The sequence below is a fragment of the Peromyscus leucopus genome, chromosome 2, assembly GCF_004664715.2.
Source record: "Peromyscus leucopus breed LL Stock chromosome 2, UCI_PerLeu_2.1, whole genome shotgun sequence".
NCBI lineage: Eukaryota > Metazoa > Chordata > Mammalia > Rodentia > Cricetidae > Peromyscus > Peromyscus leucopus.
Window position 1 is genome coordinate 134082214 of NC_051064.1, and position 17591 is coordinate 134099804.

General features: G+C 48.5%; 1 protein-coding gene across 3 annotated transcripts in view; it reads right to left on the bottom strand.

The window, feature by feature from the left end:
* The window catches only part of Wdtc1 (WD and tetratricopeptide repeats 1), a 56338-nt gene extending 52350 nt beyond the window's left edge, over positions 1-3988 (bottom strand). The window contains exons 1-2 of one of the 3 annotated variants that reach the window (XM_028888110.2): positions 3415-3583; positions 2615-2642 (exon numbers count right to left, since the gene is read on the bottom strand). The gene's annotated coding sequence lies outside the window, so the exon portion shown is untranslated. Of the gene's footprint in view, positions 1-2614; positions 2643-3414; positions 3744-3905 lie in introns of those variants that run through there. The other 2 variants (XM_028888111.2, XM_028888109.2) reach the window with 2 other exon arrangements.
* Positions 3989-17591: the final 13603 nt, after the last annotated feature.

The following is a 17591-nucleotide window of genomic DNA, read 5'->3' on the forward strand; positions in this document are numbered from 1 at the left end:
TCAAGACAGGGTTTCTCTGTGTGGCTTTGCGCCTTTCCTGGAACTCACTCTGTAGACCAGGCTGGCCTTGAACACACAGAGATCCGCCTGCCTCTACCTCCCGAGTGCTGGGATTAAAGGCATGCGCCATCACTGCCCGGCTCCATCTCCCTCCTCTTGCTCTGCTTTCTGTTTGCCATGAGGCGAAAACCTCGTCACTTACTTGTGCCACCATGGAGCAAGCAGCCATGGACTGAACACCGGGAAACCAGAAGCCAGAATAAGGCTTTCCTGTTTAAAATGGGGAAATGCCACTTGTGACAGCTCCCAAACTGTCCAAATACTGTAAACACCGCCATTGTGATCAGTGTGTCAATCTCTCTGGGGAAGGAGTCCCAAGCAGAAATAAAGGTGGTTGCTCAATTATCCTGCAAATTAACCCAAATGCCGTTGTTATATGGTCTACACAGCGGTCCACACAGCGGTCCACACAGTGGTCCACACAACGACATGACGAGAAGAGGAAGAGATCCAGAGCTCCAGGCAGTTGCTGTCTCCAGTGCACCGGTGAAATACAGCTCACCGGGCAGGATGAAGCACGCCTGTAACTCCTGTGTTCCTTGGGAAGCTGAGGCTGGGACAGGACAGGTTCAAGGCCTGCATGGACTATTAAATCCATCGTGGGCATGAGCCTATCTCAAACATTTCTCAGGGGCCGGCAATGTGGCTGAGTGAGCAAAGGTACCTGCTATGCAAGCCTGACAGGCTGAGTTTAACCCCAGAACCCACAGTGAAGCAGAGAATTGGTCACTTGACTTCAAACATGACAGGACACATGCATGTGTGCACACTCAACGTTCTCTCAGGGTAACTAAAATTTGTAAAAAATACTAAATTTTTTAAAAAGTTTAAAAAAAAAAAAAAAAGGACTGGTGATACAGCCATGTGGTACAGAGGGCTTGCCTTGCACGCTTAAGGCCCTGGTTTTAATCCCTGGTGCTGCTAAAACCAAACCAAACAGGAAAGAGGCAACTTTTTCTCAGAGAAGCCTACATCCATGCTCTGAGGCATCTTTCCCAAGCACCTCTTTCCTTCTCTTAACTCTCATGCTTGAAGTCTGTATTAAAAACATTCCTTAATAACACCAAAAGGGAAGAAAGCCAGCCCAGACATGACGCCTCACACTTGTAGTCCCAGCACTCAGGAGATAGGAGGCAGGAGGATTTGCCTTGAGCAGGCAAGCCTGTGACACACAGCAAGAGCCTGTCTCAAAAGAGAGGAGAAAAATGAAATACAATGTTGAGTTTTGTTTGTTTGTTTCTGAGACAGTCTTTCTCTGTGTAGTTTTGGTGCCAGTCCTGGAACTCACTCAGTAGTCCAGGCTGGCCTTGAACTCAGAGATCAGCCTGCCTCTGCCTCCCAGAGTTCTGGGATTAAAGGTGTGCGCCACCACCACCACCACCACCACCACCACCACCACCACCACCACCACCACCACCACCACCACCACCACCACCACCTGGCTAATGAAATACAATTTAACAATGAAGAAATCAACTGTTAAGCCTCAGATTCAGTCCAGCTAGTTACTCTCTGGTCTGTTTTAGAAGAGACGGCTCAATGATTCAAAGCACTGGCTGCTCTTGCAGAGGACTGAGGTTCAATTCCCAGCATCCACATGGCAGCTCCCAACCATCTGTAACTCCAGTTCCAGGGAATCTATCACCCTCTTCTGGACTCCATGGGCACCACACACACACACATACATGGAGGCAAAAGACTCATACAGGTAAAGTAATAAATCTTCAGGAAAATAAACTTGGGCATTATACTCAACAGCAAAAAGTCAATTCTTCAAAGATAAAAGACTCAGAAGAAAAAATGAACTCAAACCAGAAATAGTCCAAAGGGTTCATTCATTCACTGTACGAGTACAGACTGGTCATTCACAATTTAAGTGGAGCCCAGTGAGCACACCTTGCGCTTTTCCTTACCTCCGGAAGATACTCCAGAAACATTTTCTTCTCAAAACGGTTTCAGGCTTTATTTGTTTGTTTATTTATACTCGGGTTTTTGTTTTGTTTTGTTTTTGAGACTAGGTCTATGTATCCCTGGCTGGCCTCAAACTCACAGAGATCTGGCAGGCTTTGTTTAGAAAGGAACACTTGTGGTGCACTCAGAAGGCAGAGGCAGGTGGATCTCTGTGAGGCCACCCTGGTCTACAGAGTGAGTTCCAGGACAGCCAGGCATGTTGTTATACATGGGCCAACTGTAATGACATTATAGCATTATAACCCCAATATTTGGGAGGCGGGAGGCAGGAAAAAAGAGTTTAAAGCTAGCTATCATGAACTACATGATGATTCCAAGGCCTGCCTGGGCTATATGAGACCTTGTTTTAAAAAAGGCACACACAAAAAAGAACACTTTTCTGACACCTTATCCCAATCATCCACCCCATCCTTGGAAGGAATGGAAAAAACGGCAGTCACCATACCCGGCTGTTAAACTCAAACTTGAGAACAAAACTTTCAAGTTGCACCACCAATACATTACACCTCAAGCGATTTAAGAAAATCGGAGACCTTCCCGAGAAATATATTCAGCTGCTAAGACAAGCCGTAACCCCTCATACCTGCTTTCTAGAAGTCGTGGTAATGCACCTGCAGTGGAGAGCAAATCAGAAGTCACCATGTAACTCCATCCAACCACAGGACTTGGGGGAGGGGGTGGGCTCCACTAAAGCTTTTCAGGAAGGGATCCTGCTGATTTGCAGTTTCTCTGTCTCTACACTTCTTATTTACCCTTTGAAGTGGGTACTAACAGCCCACTCCCAAACAGAGACCTTTTGTACTGGGCGCTACAGTCGATGATGCAAACACCTTGGCAAAGTTCAGTTTGGTGCCAGGATGAGCCACTGAAGGCATCTGCGGCTGCCAGAAGCCTGAACACACACACACACGAGGGAGAAGGAGGGAGAGGAAAAGGGGGAAACAGAGACAGAGAGCTAGAGGGAGAGGCAGAGACACGGAAAGAGCAGGTCAGGTCATTGACCTCTCGAAACTTCCACCTGCCTCTTTCTTCCTGAGTGCCTTCAGCGGCAGATCAGATGTCAAAAACTCCGCAAAAAAAATAAATAATAAAAGTCCCGTGATAGGACGACTTCCACCTCTGCCCCGGTGGAGCCTCCGGGACCCCTACAGCCCTCTGTAGCTCCCAGCCAGCTCTCTGCTAGCCTCCCAGCCCCGGCCCACTCTGCCCTTCCTCGCCGCCGAGGCCTGCCCCCTTCTCGGGACACCCCGAAGTCCCGAGACGGTCGAGCTCAGGCCCCCAGCACGGGAGCCGGCCCAGAGCGGGCGGCCCGGGTGCTGGCTCTGCTGGAGCCCGTCCCCGACTCGGCGCCCGCGGCGGGGACGGGGCGGCGGCGACCCGTACCTGTCAGGTCTCTTCCTGGGACCAGCAGCGGAGCAACTTCAGGAGCCCATGTCGGTCCGGGGGGCCCGGCCCCTCTCCCGGGAGCAGGGGCGCGGATCCCGGGAAGGGGGCTGGGGACCCGGGCAGCTCTAGCCTCTTCCCATGCTCCCCGCCCGGCGCCTGGCCGGGGCCGGACAGCGCCTCCGCCCGCCCCTGCGCACCGCCTCACACCCGCGCTCACACACACTCACACTCCCTCGCGCGCTCTCACACACGCACTCCCCTCCCTCCTCCTCCTCTGTTTATCTCCTCCAGCTGTCTGGGGACCCAGGAGAAGCCACGCACTGCGCCTGCGCCACGCAGTCTCCGCGCCCGCCCCGCGCAACACGGTCGGCGGCTACGCTACGGCGATGGCGCCCGGCAGTTTCCAGAATAGTGAGCGCGGGCCCCAGTCCTCCCTGCCCCCCCATCGCGCGCCCGGTCAACGTCTGCTGCCGGTGGCGCCCACTAACCTGCTAGCGGGGAAGCCCCCGCTCCGCCGGGGCCAATCCGCTGCACCGCTCGCGGGAACGGCGGCCTGTGGGCGGGCGGGAAAGCCAGACTCAGCCCTGGAGTATCATGGGAGTCGTAGTTTTTCGCCATCGCGGAGCTCCTGCAGCGTGAGCTTGCCCCGCCCGGTTACCATTAGTTACCTGGACGCACCTCCCATCCCATTGCCGGATAAAATGCTCTCTTCACACCTTTCCTGGGACACAATGCCATATGCTCGCCCAGAGTCCAGCACAGCCCCTCTAAGGGCTCGTCAAAACTGCCCCTGATCGAGTCAATTAGGGAACACCTCAGGTTAAGACCCAGAGTCCTCCCTGAGCCTCAGCCTACTCCTTCCCGCTCTAGGGGGTTGCTGAAATAGCACATTCCATGCTGGAATTTTCCGGATCCGGAAGAAAGAGGATAAAAGAAAATCGTTCCTGCGTTGGGTGGCTTGCAGTAGTCAGTCACATGCTCTAGGAATGCAGATTGATGGCAGACAGGGTCCACCTAATACTAGTCCCTGCTGTTCTGACTTTGAAGCCTGTGGAGTCCCAGGTCAGAGCGGAGACACCCTCCTCTCTAAGGAAGTTCCTCCCAAGGTGACAAGGAAGGCACTAAGGATAACTTAAGGTAGAGAGACCAGGAACTTCAACTCAAAAACATTGTCATTACCTTCTGAGAAGAGGCAACATCACTTAGGGTGGTACATGGTAGGCCAACGGCCAATTAATAACACTTTCATTTTCATTGTATTGAGTATGGTCCCTTTGATAGGTACAATTGTTTCTGTGTTTTACAAAAGAGAAAACAAGCATAAAGAACTTCAAAGCTTCTAGCCCAAGGTCACATAGCTGATAATAAAACAGGGATTGAAACTAGGCAGAGCGCCGGGGCGGTGGTGGCACACGCCTTTAATCCCAGCACTCGGGAGGCAGAGGCAGGCGGATCTCTGTGAGTTCGAGGCCAGCCTGGGCTACCAAGTGAGTTCCAGGAAAGGCGCAAAGCTACACAGAGAAACCCTGTCTCGAAAAACCAAAAAAAAAAAAAAAACAAAACCCAAAACGAAACTAGGCAGAGCTTACCATCAAGGACTAGATACAAATACTTAGCGCTTAGAGTGTTGGTTCCATGTTTATCATTCTGTGTCTTTTTGCCCATTTCTGTTCAAATCACATGTGAATTAGTCTAACGATTTCTTTCCATTTGGAGAAGAACCTACCCCGTGTGAATTCAGCTCAGCCTTCACTGCTTTTCTCCTAAAAAGGTTGTGATCTTTCCCACATAGCTCGATAGCTCAATTGATAGATAGATGGATTGATCGGATCTCAGTTGGGTGTGGTGTTACCTTTAAATCCCAGTACTTGGGAGAGAGAGGCAAATCAGATCTGTACTAGTTGAGGCTAGTGAGTTCCAGCCCAGCTGGGGCTGCAAAATGAGAACCTGTCTCAAACAAAACAAAACCATAGACATTGAGACTAGAAGGCCTTGACATCTCTAGCTTCAGGCTGCAGCCTTGGTTAGGGTGACTGGGTTAAGAAAGCTACAAAGTAGCTAATATTTATCCTACATCTTCCAAGGGAGATTAAGTGTTTCCAGTGGATTAAACCACACTCCCACAATCACCAGGCTAAGAAGTGGCAGAGTTTGGCATCAAAACCTAAATCATTCTAATCCATTGGTAATCCCCATTATTTTAATAGGGGATTGTTCTAGGTGACAAGGTGGCAGAAATGACAAGGGAGGGGGTGGGTGGCATTGCTGTGACAGTATATATTTGTTGTCAGAATGAATGTTTGATGACAAGGAATGGAGGACTGGAAGTAAGAATAACCACAGTAACTACTGCTTATTTTCTGACTGGTATTCACTGGAGCCCTCATGCTTGGTCACATGCTGTCTCCATATATAGTTCACATATATGTATTTGTATGTATACACATATACAGTCACACACACTAGTTTATTAAATTTACGTTAGAAAGGATACATAATACTCTTACTCTGTGCTGGCTAGTATTTTGTCAACTTCACATAAGCCAGAGTCACTGGGGAAGGGGAACCTCAACTGAGAAAATAATCCTACTAGACTGGCCTGTGGGCAAGCCTAAATGACATTTTCATGATTAATAATTGATGTGAGAGGGCCAAGGAGGACACAGTTCATGGTGGGTAGTGCCACCCATGTGTTACAAATAATTCTGTACACTGTGAAGATGTGTCTTTGCCAAGGCGCCTTCTGATTGGTTTAATAAAAAGCTGACTGGCCAATAGCTAGTCAGGAAGAGGTTAGGTGGACGAGCCAAAGTGTGAGGACACTGGGAAGAAGGGCAAAGTCACAAGGAGTCGACAGAAAGATGCAGAGGAAGCAGGAGATGAACATGCTGTGCTGAAAAAAGGTACCACTACATGGTAGAGCATAAAACTACATGGTAGAGCATAGATAAGAAATATGGGTCAATTTAAGTTGTAAAAGCTAATTAATAACAAGCCTAAGCTATTGGCTGAGCATTTATAATTAATAGTAAGCCTTTGTGCAGTTATTTGGGAGCAGGCTGGCAGGACAGAGCTGACTGGCAGGACACAGAAAAGTCCACCTATACCCTTGGGCAGGTGGTCCTGAGCTGTATAGGAATGCAGGCTGAGCAAGCCATGAGGGGCAAGCCAGTAAGCAACACTCCTCTAGTCTCTGCTTCAGTTCCTGCCTTGAGTTCCTGCCTTGATTTTCCTTCATGCTGTTCTGTGATCCAGATATGTACAATTTCCTCCCCTAGTGCTTTTGGTGTGGTGTTTTAGCACAACAATAGAAACCCCAAGTCATTTACATATGAAAAAACAGAGAAGGTGAACAGCTAGGTAGGGCACAGCTGAGTGGTAAAGCACTTGCCCAATGTGCAAGACATGAGCTTTGATCCTCAACACCATAGAGAAAAAGGTTCAGTTCAGAATCAGAATACATACCTTCTAGCCATAAGTGTATGTAGATTAGCTGAAGAAAGAGCCTTCTAAGCCAGCAGACTGGGTGACTTTTGGGGGCCTTTAAGCTTCCCATCACTGGCAGTATTCAAGTTCAGTTATGTCTCCAAGACACTCTAGACCCAATTATTATATTATGGAGATATCTAAAGGAGCAATTCCAATAATCTCTGATTTGTTTTTTAGTTTTTGTTTTTTTTTTTTTTTTTTTTTTTTTTTGGAACAAAGAGCATTTGAATACGGTTTATGGTAATGAATATATAACTGCTTTTTTTTTTCTTCCCAAGAAGATCAAAGGATGATCCAACTGATGGCTGCCTCTGCAGAGGTAGTCACTGTGCCACCGTTCCCATCCGATAACTCCCGGACAAAAGCAACAGTAGTCAACCTGAACTTGAAGATGCTCCTATTTACAATGCATCAGTTCTTTTTCTTTTTTTCTCTCTCTCCCTTTCGTGTGTGTGTGTGTGTGTGTGTGTGTGTGTGTGTCTCCCTTTCTTTCCTTCCTTCCTTTCTTTCTTTCTCTATTGAGTCTGTGTAGCTCTGTTGGCTTGGAATTCAATATGTAGACCCAGTTGGCCTTGAACTTCCCAAGATCTGCCTGCCTCTGCCTCCTGACCACTGAGATCAAAGGTGTGCACCACCACATCCATGAACAACCTGGCAATTCTAACACCACACAACTGTTTTACATGGGCACAAGGAGACACAAACAGCCAAGGATGCTCCTTCCAGCTCTACTATAATAGCAAAAAGAAGTCACAAGAACCCAACTATCAGTTGGGCAGCAATGGCGCACGCCTTTAATCCCAGCACTTGGGAGGCAAAGCCAGGCAGATCTCTGTGAGTTCCAGGCCAGCCTGGTCTACAGAATGAGATCTAGGACAGCCAGGGCTACACAGAGAAACCCTGTCTCAAACAAACAAACAAAAAAGAGTAAATCTAGCCAGGCATGGTGGCACATGCCTTTAATACCAGCTACTTGGGAGGCAGAGGCCAGATCTCTGTGAGTTTGAGGCCAGACTGGTCTAAAAAAAAGAGTAAATCTAGCTCACCATTAGTAAAGGTTTGAGACACTTTATGCTAGTCCCTCATTTGACCCAGAAAACTGGCCTAGTCTAGTTAAGTGAGTCACTTAAAGCCCTTTGTTATCCAGGGGCCCAAACTCTGAACCGCAGACTGCTGGTGTGGGGCAGAAGCACACTCCTAATCACTGACTGCACTGAAGTCTTCTATTATCTTACTGACCAGCATTCCTTCTTGAAAACCTTATTTAGCTATGTGAAAAGAATTCACCAATCTTGTTCCCCAGATTTGAGTTTTGTTTTGTTTCTTAGGAGGTGGGGTGAGAGAGAGAGAGAGACATGTAAGCCAGGCTGGTCCAGAACTCACTACATGGTGCTCAGGCTACCCTCAAGCTTGTGAGAATCTTCCTACCTCAGCCACCATGCCTGGCTATTTCCTTTGTCTTTCTGGACAGGGTCTCATGTGACCCAGTCTGGTCTTGATTTCTGGATCCTTCTGTCAGGATCTCCCAAGTGATGGGATTGTAGATGTATCCCACCATTCCCTCTACAAAAACTATTTTTCCTTTGTGTGTGTATATGTATATGTATGCATGTGTGTGCACACATGGAGGTCAGAGCTCAAACCCAGGTGCTATTCTTCAGTGCCATCCATCTCAATTTTTAAAATTAATTATGTGTCTATTTCATGCGGGGAGCATGTAGAGGTCAGAGAACAATCTTTTTTTTTTTTTTTTTTTTTTTTTTTTCTTTTTTCTTTTTTTGGTTTTTCGAGACAGGGTTTCTCTGTGTAGCTTTGCGCCTTTCCTGGAGCTCACTTGGTAGCCCAGGCTGGCCTCGAACTCACAGAGATCCGCCTGGCTCTGCCTCCCAAGTGCTGGGATTAAAGGCGTGCGCCACCAACGCCCGGCGAGAACAATCTTTTGAGAGTCAGTTTTCTCCTTCCACATTGTTGTGAGGTAGGGCCAGGGAAGCTGGAGTACTAACTTTGGGCTAACTCTCCTGTCTCTGCCTCCCATCTCACAGTAGGAGTGTGGGGATGACAGATGTGTGTACCACTACCACATCTGGCTTTGTATGTGGGTTCTAGGGATCAAAGTTAGGTTATGGTGTACACAGTAAGTGCTTTTACAAATAAGCCATCTCCCGGGACTCACTTTGGTGGGCTTTTTAAAAAGTGTGTGTGTGTGTGTGTGTGTGTGTGTGTGTGTGTGTGTGTGTGTGTGAGAGAGGGGGGGGGTGATGGGGGCTCATGGCAATGTGCACCCCTTTGGGGACCATAAAACAACTTTGTGAAGTCAGTTCTGTCCTCCTACCTCTACATGGGTTCTGGGGATCCAACCCAGGTTACTTCTTGGACAGTATCTTACAGAGGAAGAAAGTCATGTTACATCATGCCTGGCATTGGAATATACAGGCAGGCATGTAACTGAATCCATTTCACAGGACAGTACGCGTTCTCACTATTCACTGGGCACCACGTTTTCTACTTCTGTTCTGAGGTATTGGCACTGGCTCACTAAACTGATTTCGGGACCCACTAATGGACAATAACCTGCCACTTACACAGCTGTACGGCCTGATGATTGGCACTATTGAAGGATGCTACAGCACTGAGAACCACTCTGAACACGAAGGCCATGCTTCCTATGATGTTCCTCAAACCCAGATCTCTCCAACTCTGTAACATCCGTACAAACCAGAGAGGGTGTGGCCTGGACGGCGTGGTGCAGTGGTGGTGTACTGAACAAGCCTGAGCCTTGGGCTCCAGCTGGAGGGTGGGGGTGAGGACACGGGACTTATCAGGAGGACCAAGTCAGACAGTCACAGGTGAAGACTCTAAGCTGTAAAGTAATACAGGGATAGGAAGGTTTGCCGGTAGAGAAAGCTGGTGGGAATGCACATATAAAGAGAGGCTGGACAGGCTGGTGCACATCTGTAATCCCACTTGGGAGGTTAAGGATCGAGCAGCTTAGGGAAGGCTTGCCTACATAGTGTATTCAAGGTCAGTCTGGTACATGAGACCCTGTCTCAAAAAGGAACTTACTTAGGTTGAGACTTGGAAAACCTTATGCATTTAATCTTTCACCCTCTAACGGTGCCCAGGACACAGGATGAGATTGGAAGCTCCTTAAATACTAGTATAATGCTGTCTGATACAACCCCTCCATACTGGAATTGTTCTGCACTTTTGCTGTGCAGTATAATAGTTACTGCCCACAGCTTTCTGCCCAGCTATGGGAATAGAGCTGAGAACTGATGTGTTTTTTTTTTTTTCTTCAAGACAGAGTGTCTCTGTAGCTCTGGCTGTCCTGGAACTCACTCTGTAGACCAGGCTGGCCTTGAACTCGGAGATCTGCCTGCCTCTGCCTCTGGAGTGCTGAGACTGAGAACCAAATTTTAAATTTCAATTAGTTTTAATTTATTTAAATTGTGGCTAGTGTCAGCTTTTTTGTTTGTTTGTTTGTTTGTTGAGACAGGGTTTCTCTGTGTAGCTTTGCGCCTTTCCTGGGACTCACTTGGTAGCCCAGGCTGGCTTCGAACTCACAGAGATCCGCCTGGCTCTGCCTCCCGAGTGCTGGGATTAAAGGCGTGCGCCACCACCGCCCGGCAGTGTCAGCCTTCTTAACAACTCAAATATATAGCCCAATCCTTTATTCTGTGAACAAAAGACTGAGGCTCTGAAAGATGCCAGTGATGTCAATAGGCTTGCACCAAGAGTGAATGGGAAGGGATTGTAGATGTGGTTTAATGGGCTCTGATGGGTAGATACACCCAAATGAGAACAATCTGGGTCTCTCTGAATGGTCCAGTCACAAAAGTGAGTGATGTGGCCGGGCGGTGGTGGCGCACACCTTTAATCCCAGCACTCGGGAGGCAGAGCCAGGCGAATCTCTGTGAGTTCGAGGCCAGCCTGGGCTACCAAGTGAGTTCCAGGAAAGGCGCAAAGCTACACAGAGAAACCCTGTCTCGAAAAAAAAAAACAAAACAAAACAAAAAGTGAGTGATGTGGATGACTTTCTCTGGACCTCACATCCCTTCTATAAAACAAGGAGTTTTAAGCTGGGGATGATGGTCAGCAATTCTATCACTTAGGAGATGGAGGCAGAAAGATTGCTGTGAATCTAAGTCCAGGTTAGGCTGCAGAGTAAGACCATATCTCAGATAAACAAAGACCAACAAGCCACCACCACCCCCCCAAAAAAAAGAAAAAAGAAAAAAAAAACAGTTTATGATTCTAGGGTAATTGGTGCGCCCTTCTTTCACGATGCCCCCTAGTGGTTGACTATGAACACTGTCTCTCCTTGCAGACAAACCTTTGGTCAGGGGGGATGAAAGCCATGAGATTCCCTACTCTACTTTCCCCACACAAGATGTGGGCAATACTTTAATGCTGTGTTTCCTGACCAGTCACCTCTCACCTTCTGCATCCATAAAACCAGGGCTTTGTGGTAGCACTGAGAGGAGCCATAACTTCTGTTTCAAAAGTCTCCTGTCCTTAAATCTGGCCTGCAGCTTGACAGCTGCCTCCTCTACTAGGCTCCTGGTTTGATTTATCTCCTTCTGGAAGTGTCAGAAGGTAGAAAGTCATGAGCCCTGCCTTAACAGTCTGGGAACAGCTCAGATCTCCAAAGTCCCTGGCTCCAGGGTCCCGAACAGTTCGGAGAAAGCTATCTAATTTCATGAGCCTCAGGTTGCACTATGAAGATAAAATACTCACCTCTAGGCCGGATGGCGGTGGCGAGTGCCTTTAATCCCAACACTTGGGAGGCAGAGGTAGGCGGCCAGCCCGGTCTACAGAGCGAGAGTTCCACAACAGCCAGGGCTGTTACAACAAAGAAACTCTGTCTCCTTGGGGAGGCAAAAAAAAAAAAAAAAAAAAAAAAAAAACAACTGTCAGGGGAAAGGGTTGATTTTACCTTACAGCTTTCAGGTCACTCTCCCATCACTGAGGGCAGTCAGGGCGGCAACCTGGAGGCGGGAGCTGAAGCAGAGGCCATTGAAGGGTGCTGCTTACGGGCTTGCTCAACTTGCTTTTTTATAGTACCCAGGACCACCAGCCCAGGGGTGGCAGCACCCACAGTGAGCCGGACTATCCCATATCCATCATCAAGAAAGCCTGCCCCAGGCTTGCCCACAGGCCAGTCTGGTGGGGGCATTTTCTCAGTTGAGGTTCCCTCTTCCAAAGTGACTCTAGCTCCTGTCAAGTCAACAGAAACCCAGCCAGCACAGCTGACAAAGATATGATCCCAGACAGCTTCAACACAGGGAGTACAGAGCAGAGGGTTGGTGCTGGAGAGGTGGCTCAGTGGTTAGAGTCCAGCTCTTCCAGAAGACCTAGTTTAACTCCAGCACTCACATGGCGGCTCACCACTGACTGTAATTCCAATACCGGAGGATCCAATGACCTCTTCTGGACTCGGTAAGCGCTACATGCGTGTGATGCACAGACATACACGCTGGCAAAATACCCAAACACAAAAATTAAAATTAAAATTAAAAAAAGATCCTTAGTAGATATAGAACCAGAGGGTTCCCTCAGCCTGAAAGGCTCTCAAATGATCTCTTCCATTCCCCTGTGGGTGCCACTGATACAGTCATTTCCTCGGATGCCTCTTGCTCCTAAAGACCCATCTCAAACCTGGAGCCACCCAGAAAATCTGGGGAGTGAAAACATGCGAGCCTCTGAGTCAAGAGGTCTGGAGCTCTGGCCCCACCTCCATCACTCTGAGTGACACTACCTGCAGCATGGCATTTTTCTCCTTAGCCTCGGAGTTTCATCAATAAAATGGGGGTTATTACATCATCATCATCATCATCATCCACTCCATTGTTAATATACAGATGTAAAACAGCAGTGACATGTGATCGGGGCTTGAAGGTCAGAGTTCTCTTCCCCAGCCTTGGGGTCCTAAGCACCACACGGGTGATGACCTGTGTCCCAGGCTGGCCTGGAAGTAACTGTGATCCTTTGCTTCAGCATCTCAAAAGCTGGGATTCCAAGTGTGGACCAACGTGCCCAGTCTAACCAGCTCTCCAGCCTCTTACTAAGGCTTCTTCAGTCAGGCCGGGCAAGCAGAAGAGCTAAGGGCTTCCTGGAGAAAGTGGTATCCAGGCTGAAACCAGAATGATTGGCAGAAGCAAGGTTTCCAGGCAAAGAAATAGATAGCATGATCGGATTTGGGGAACTGGTTCAACCCGGCAGGGCAGAGTGTGGTTGAAAACGAGGCTGTGGCCAGACAGGAAGGGCCTTATAAAGCCATATTGTGGACTGAGTCTCAGGCCATTTGAGCCACAGACCAATCACTTGGATTACCCAATGGAGACACTGAACAAACAGCATGGACCAAACTGGAGGCAGGAAAGCTGACAGGGAAACTAATGCAGTGACCCAGGCGAAAGAGGAAGGTCGCCTGGTAAAGGGGACAGAGGACCGGTAGACGTGGGCAGATCTGGGAGAATTACAAGGCAGGCTAGACTGGAGGAATGAGTGACTGAACACTGAGAGCAGACTGATGGAACAGACACAGGAAGGGTGTTTTTCACGGCGCCTCAGAGGCGATCCGTTGTACCAAGATGAAGCAGTATCTCTTTCCTGGCTGCTGGCGGCCGGAAATTCATGAGGTTGGATGACAAGCGAAAGCGCTGCTGGAGCTCTGGCTTAAGAATTGAAAGGGGGCGGGGCAGTGGTGGTGCACACCTTTAATCCCAGCTCTCAGGAGGCAGAGGCAGGTGGATCTCTGAGCTTGAGGTCAGCCTGGTCTACAGAGTGAGTTCCAGGACAGCCAGGGCTACACATACAAAACCTGTCTCAAAAAACAAAGAGCAAAACAAACAAAAAAAATACAACTGAACGGGCTCTGTGTGTCCAAATTAGTGGTGGTACCCACAAAGTTTCCTCAGGAAGCAGTGGTCTTTTGGGGGGCCAGTGCATTGAATTCCCACCTTAGCACATACAAGGCAAGTGCTCTACCACTGAGCTGCACCCTCAACCTTTTCTCTCCTATTTTATTTTCATTTTATGCATTTGGGTGTTTTGCCTGCATGTATGTCTGGGTACCCCATATGTGGCTGGTGCCCAAGGAAACCAGAAGCAGGTGTCAGATTCCCTAGAACTGTTGTTACAAATGCTTGTGAACCACCGTGTGGATGCTGGGTATTGAAACGGATTGCTCTGGAAGCAGCCTGTGTATGCTCTTAACCACTGAGCCATCTATCGGGCCCCATTATTACTTTTTTTTAAAGATTTATTTTATTTATTTACCTTTTCCTTTGAGACAGGGTTTCTCTGTATAGCCCTGTCTGTCTTGGACAGCTTTGGAGTCTGTCCTGGATCTCACTCTGTAGACCAGGCTGGTCTCAAACTCACAGAGATCCGCCTGCCTCTGCCTCCTGAGTGCTGGGATTAAAGATGTGTGCTGCTGCCGCTGCCGCCGCTGCCGCCGCCGCCGCCGCCACCACCACCACCACCACCACCACCACCCCCCTGGAAGTTTATTTTATTACATGCATATATGTGTCTATGTGAATGTATACCGAGTGTGTAGATGTCCAGGTCAGATGGCACCAGATCTCTGGGAGCTGGAGTTATGAGCTACCCAATGGAAGTGCTGGGAACCATCTCTCCAGGTCCTCTTTTCTATTTTAGTGTGAGGCAAGGTCTCACAAAGTTGTTCATAGTGACTGTGACAGATGGCTTTTGGCCCACCCTGTGTCCGCTTGCTACCTAGTAAGGGGCACTCCTGTTACAGTCCAGGAGAACTAAAAAAAGAACTAAGTCGTCCCAGTTACACTGCAGCTGCCAATCTTGGCCAGCTCGGAGCGCTTCCTGTTGTACGCGGGAAGGTGGGGAGAGACGTGAGTTTTGCATAGTGTAAGTGACATCACCGTGCCTGGTCATCCGGGGCCCCAATGAACAAGCAGGATCCATACATGGAAAGTGAGGTGTCCAAAAAACCAGGCATGCTAGCGCATGCCTGTAATCCTACACTATAAAAGCTGAGGCAGGAGGATTGCTAGGATTTAAGACAACCTTTTTTTTTTTCTTCTCCGAGACAGGGTTTCTTTGTGTAGCTTTGGAGCCTGTCCTGGAACTTGCTTTGTAGACCAGGCTGGCCTCGAACTCACAGAGATCTGCCTGGCTTTGCCTCCCAGGTACTGGGATTAAAGGCGTGCACCACCACCACAGGTATAAAATGTTTTGAGAGAGAGATGACCTTGAATTTGATTTCTTCCTGACTCCACTCTGGAATGCTGGGATTACAGGCATGCAGCTATATATCCAGTTTAAAAATCCAAATACTCAAGAGTATTAAGGATCTTAAGGAGCCAGGAGTGGTAGCACATGCCTTTAATCCCCCCACTCAGGAGGTAGAGGCAGGTAGAACCTGTGTGTTTAAGGCTACTTAGTGATACACAGTCTCAACAAAACAGGCCAGATGTGGTGGTGCACGATTTTAATCCCAGCAATCAGGAGATAGAGGCAGAGGCAAGAGGAGAATCCATGAGTTCCAGGCTAACCAAAACTAGAGAGAGAGAACACTCTGTCTCAAAGACAAAACACACACACCAAAAAACAAACAAAAACAAAATCCAAGAGCAAAAGATGGTCCTCAGTTGATGGATGGCTTTCCTACAACACAAACCCAGAGTTGAATCCCTAGCATCACTCATACACACACACACACACACACACACACACACACACACACACACACACACAGAAATAGGGACCTCACTGGGTGATGATGAGAGGGAACACTTATGCTTTAAACTTGATCAGTTAAGAGAACCAGAGTTGCAGGGTGGTGGTGGTGCACGCCTTTAATCCCAGCACTCAGGAGGCAGAGGCAGGCAGATCTCTGTGAGTTCAAGGCCAGCCTGGTCTACAGAGTGAGCTCCAAGACAGGCACCAAAACTACACAGAGAAACCCTGTGTGGGGTGGTGAGGGGAAGGGACCTCTATGCAGATGCCAGTAATTCCAGAATTTGGGAGCAGCCAGGAGGATCTGGAGTTCAAGGTTATCCGGGATCATAAGAAGAGGTCCAGGATACATGACACGAGGTCTCAAAACAACAGTCAGCTGGGCAGTGGTGGTACACACCTTTAATCCCAGCACTTGAGAGGCAGAGGCAAGCAGATCTCGGTGAGTTCGAAGCCAGCCTGGTCTACAGAGTAAGTTCCAGGACAGCCAGCGTTACAAAAAGAAACTTTGTCTCTTGAAAAACCAAAACCAAACCAAAACCAACCTAAGTAAATGAATAAACAAAACAAGAATACTAATACAGAGATGCTGTGGTGGCAGGTTCCGGCATGCGTTGTTCAATAATGCTAACCATTTACTTTTCCACAAAGGGATAAAAGTTACAGATACAGATAACTGCTTTCAGCGGGAAATGAACTCTGCTACTATTACTAGTAGGGAAAGTATAAACCAATAATACCTCTTCTCACATCTCCCACAACAAACCCGCTCCATTTTTCTTACCACTCCCCACCCCCCACCCCAAACCGGGCTTCTGACCTGGACATATTTGTGGCTCCGTGAAGGCCCCGTCGATGAGAGGCTGACAATTCTCTTGATGTCACGAAAACTTGGCTCGGTCTTGATGACCCCTCTTTTTCTGCCCCAGAGTCCCTTTTCCCCACCAATGGATTGGATTCTTCTCACTGGGGTGGGAGGGGCTAGTGAGCAAAGGGAGAGAGAGCAAGGCTTCGCAAGGTTTTACAAAAGGCTCCACTCCAGCTATCTCCGCCCCATCCAGGAAGGGTTGAGAGGTGGCTCCACCCCCCTTTAGTGGGTGTGGCTAAGAGCCTCTAAAGAAGGCTTAACAGGCTGAGAGGTAGAGGTGGGAGGATCGGCCTTGGAGGTGACCATCTCTAGTCAAGTCAATTGCTTGTTTGGTTTGGTGAGGGTTTTGTTTTGTTTTGTTTTGTTTTTTGGTGTTTTTGTTTGTTTGTTTGTTTGTTTGTTTTGCGGCGGGGGGGGAAGTGGTTCTAGTTTTTGTTTTTTGAGTAGTCTACACTTCTGTAGCCCAGACTGGCCTCGAACTCACTATGTAGCCCAGGCTGGCCTCGAACTTGCGTTGATTCTTCCTGCCTCAGCCTCCTTAGTGCTGGGATCATGAGTCAGGCGTTCACCACCACGTTGGGTTGATGTGCTTTCTCAAGACAGAGTCTGGATGTAGCTCAGGCTGGCCTCCAACTCTCCATGTAGCCAAGGCTGACCTCCAATCTAAGATCCTCCCCTAAGGCCCGCTGGATACAAAGATTTACAGGAGGGTTGGACCACACCCAACCGGGGCTTGTGATGTAATTTCTGTCAGAGCAGAAAGGGAATTGGGTGGGGGAGGAGCTGGCTGAAGACATCAGGAAGTAGGATTGTGTGACACTGGATGAGTCACTGAGCATTCCGTCCACACCCTTGCTGCAGAGACTTCTGTGGTTCCTCAAGATAAAGTCCGGAGACCCAACCTTCGATGTGAGTCAGGCAGACTGCTCTAGTCCCCCAGACTTCTAGCAGTGCAACCTCATTGAAGGATTTATATAAAAAGTACACAGCCAGGGCTGGGGTGTCTCTCAGGTAGAGAGTAAGCTCAATGGCAAAATGAATTGCTTGCATGCTGGAAACCGCGGGTTCAAATCTCGGGACAACAACAAAAGAAAAA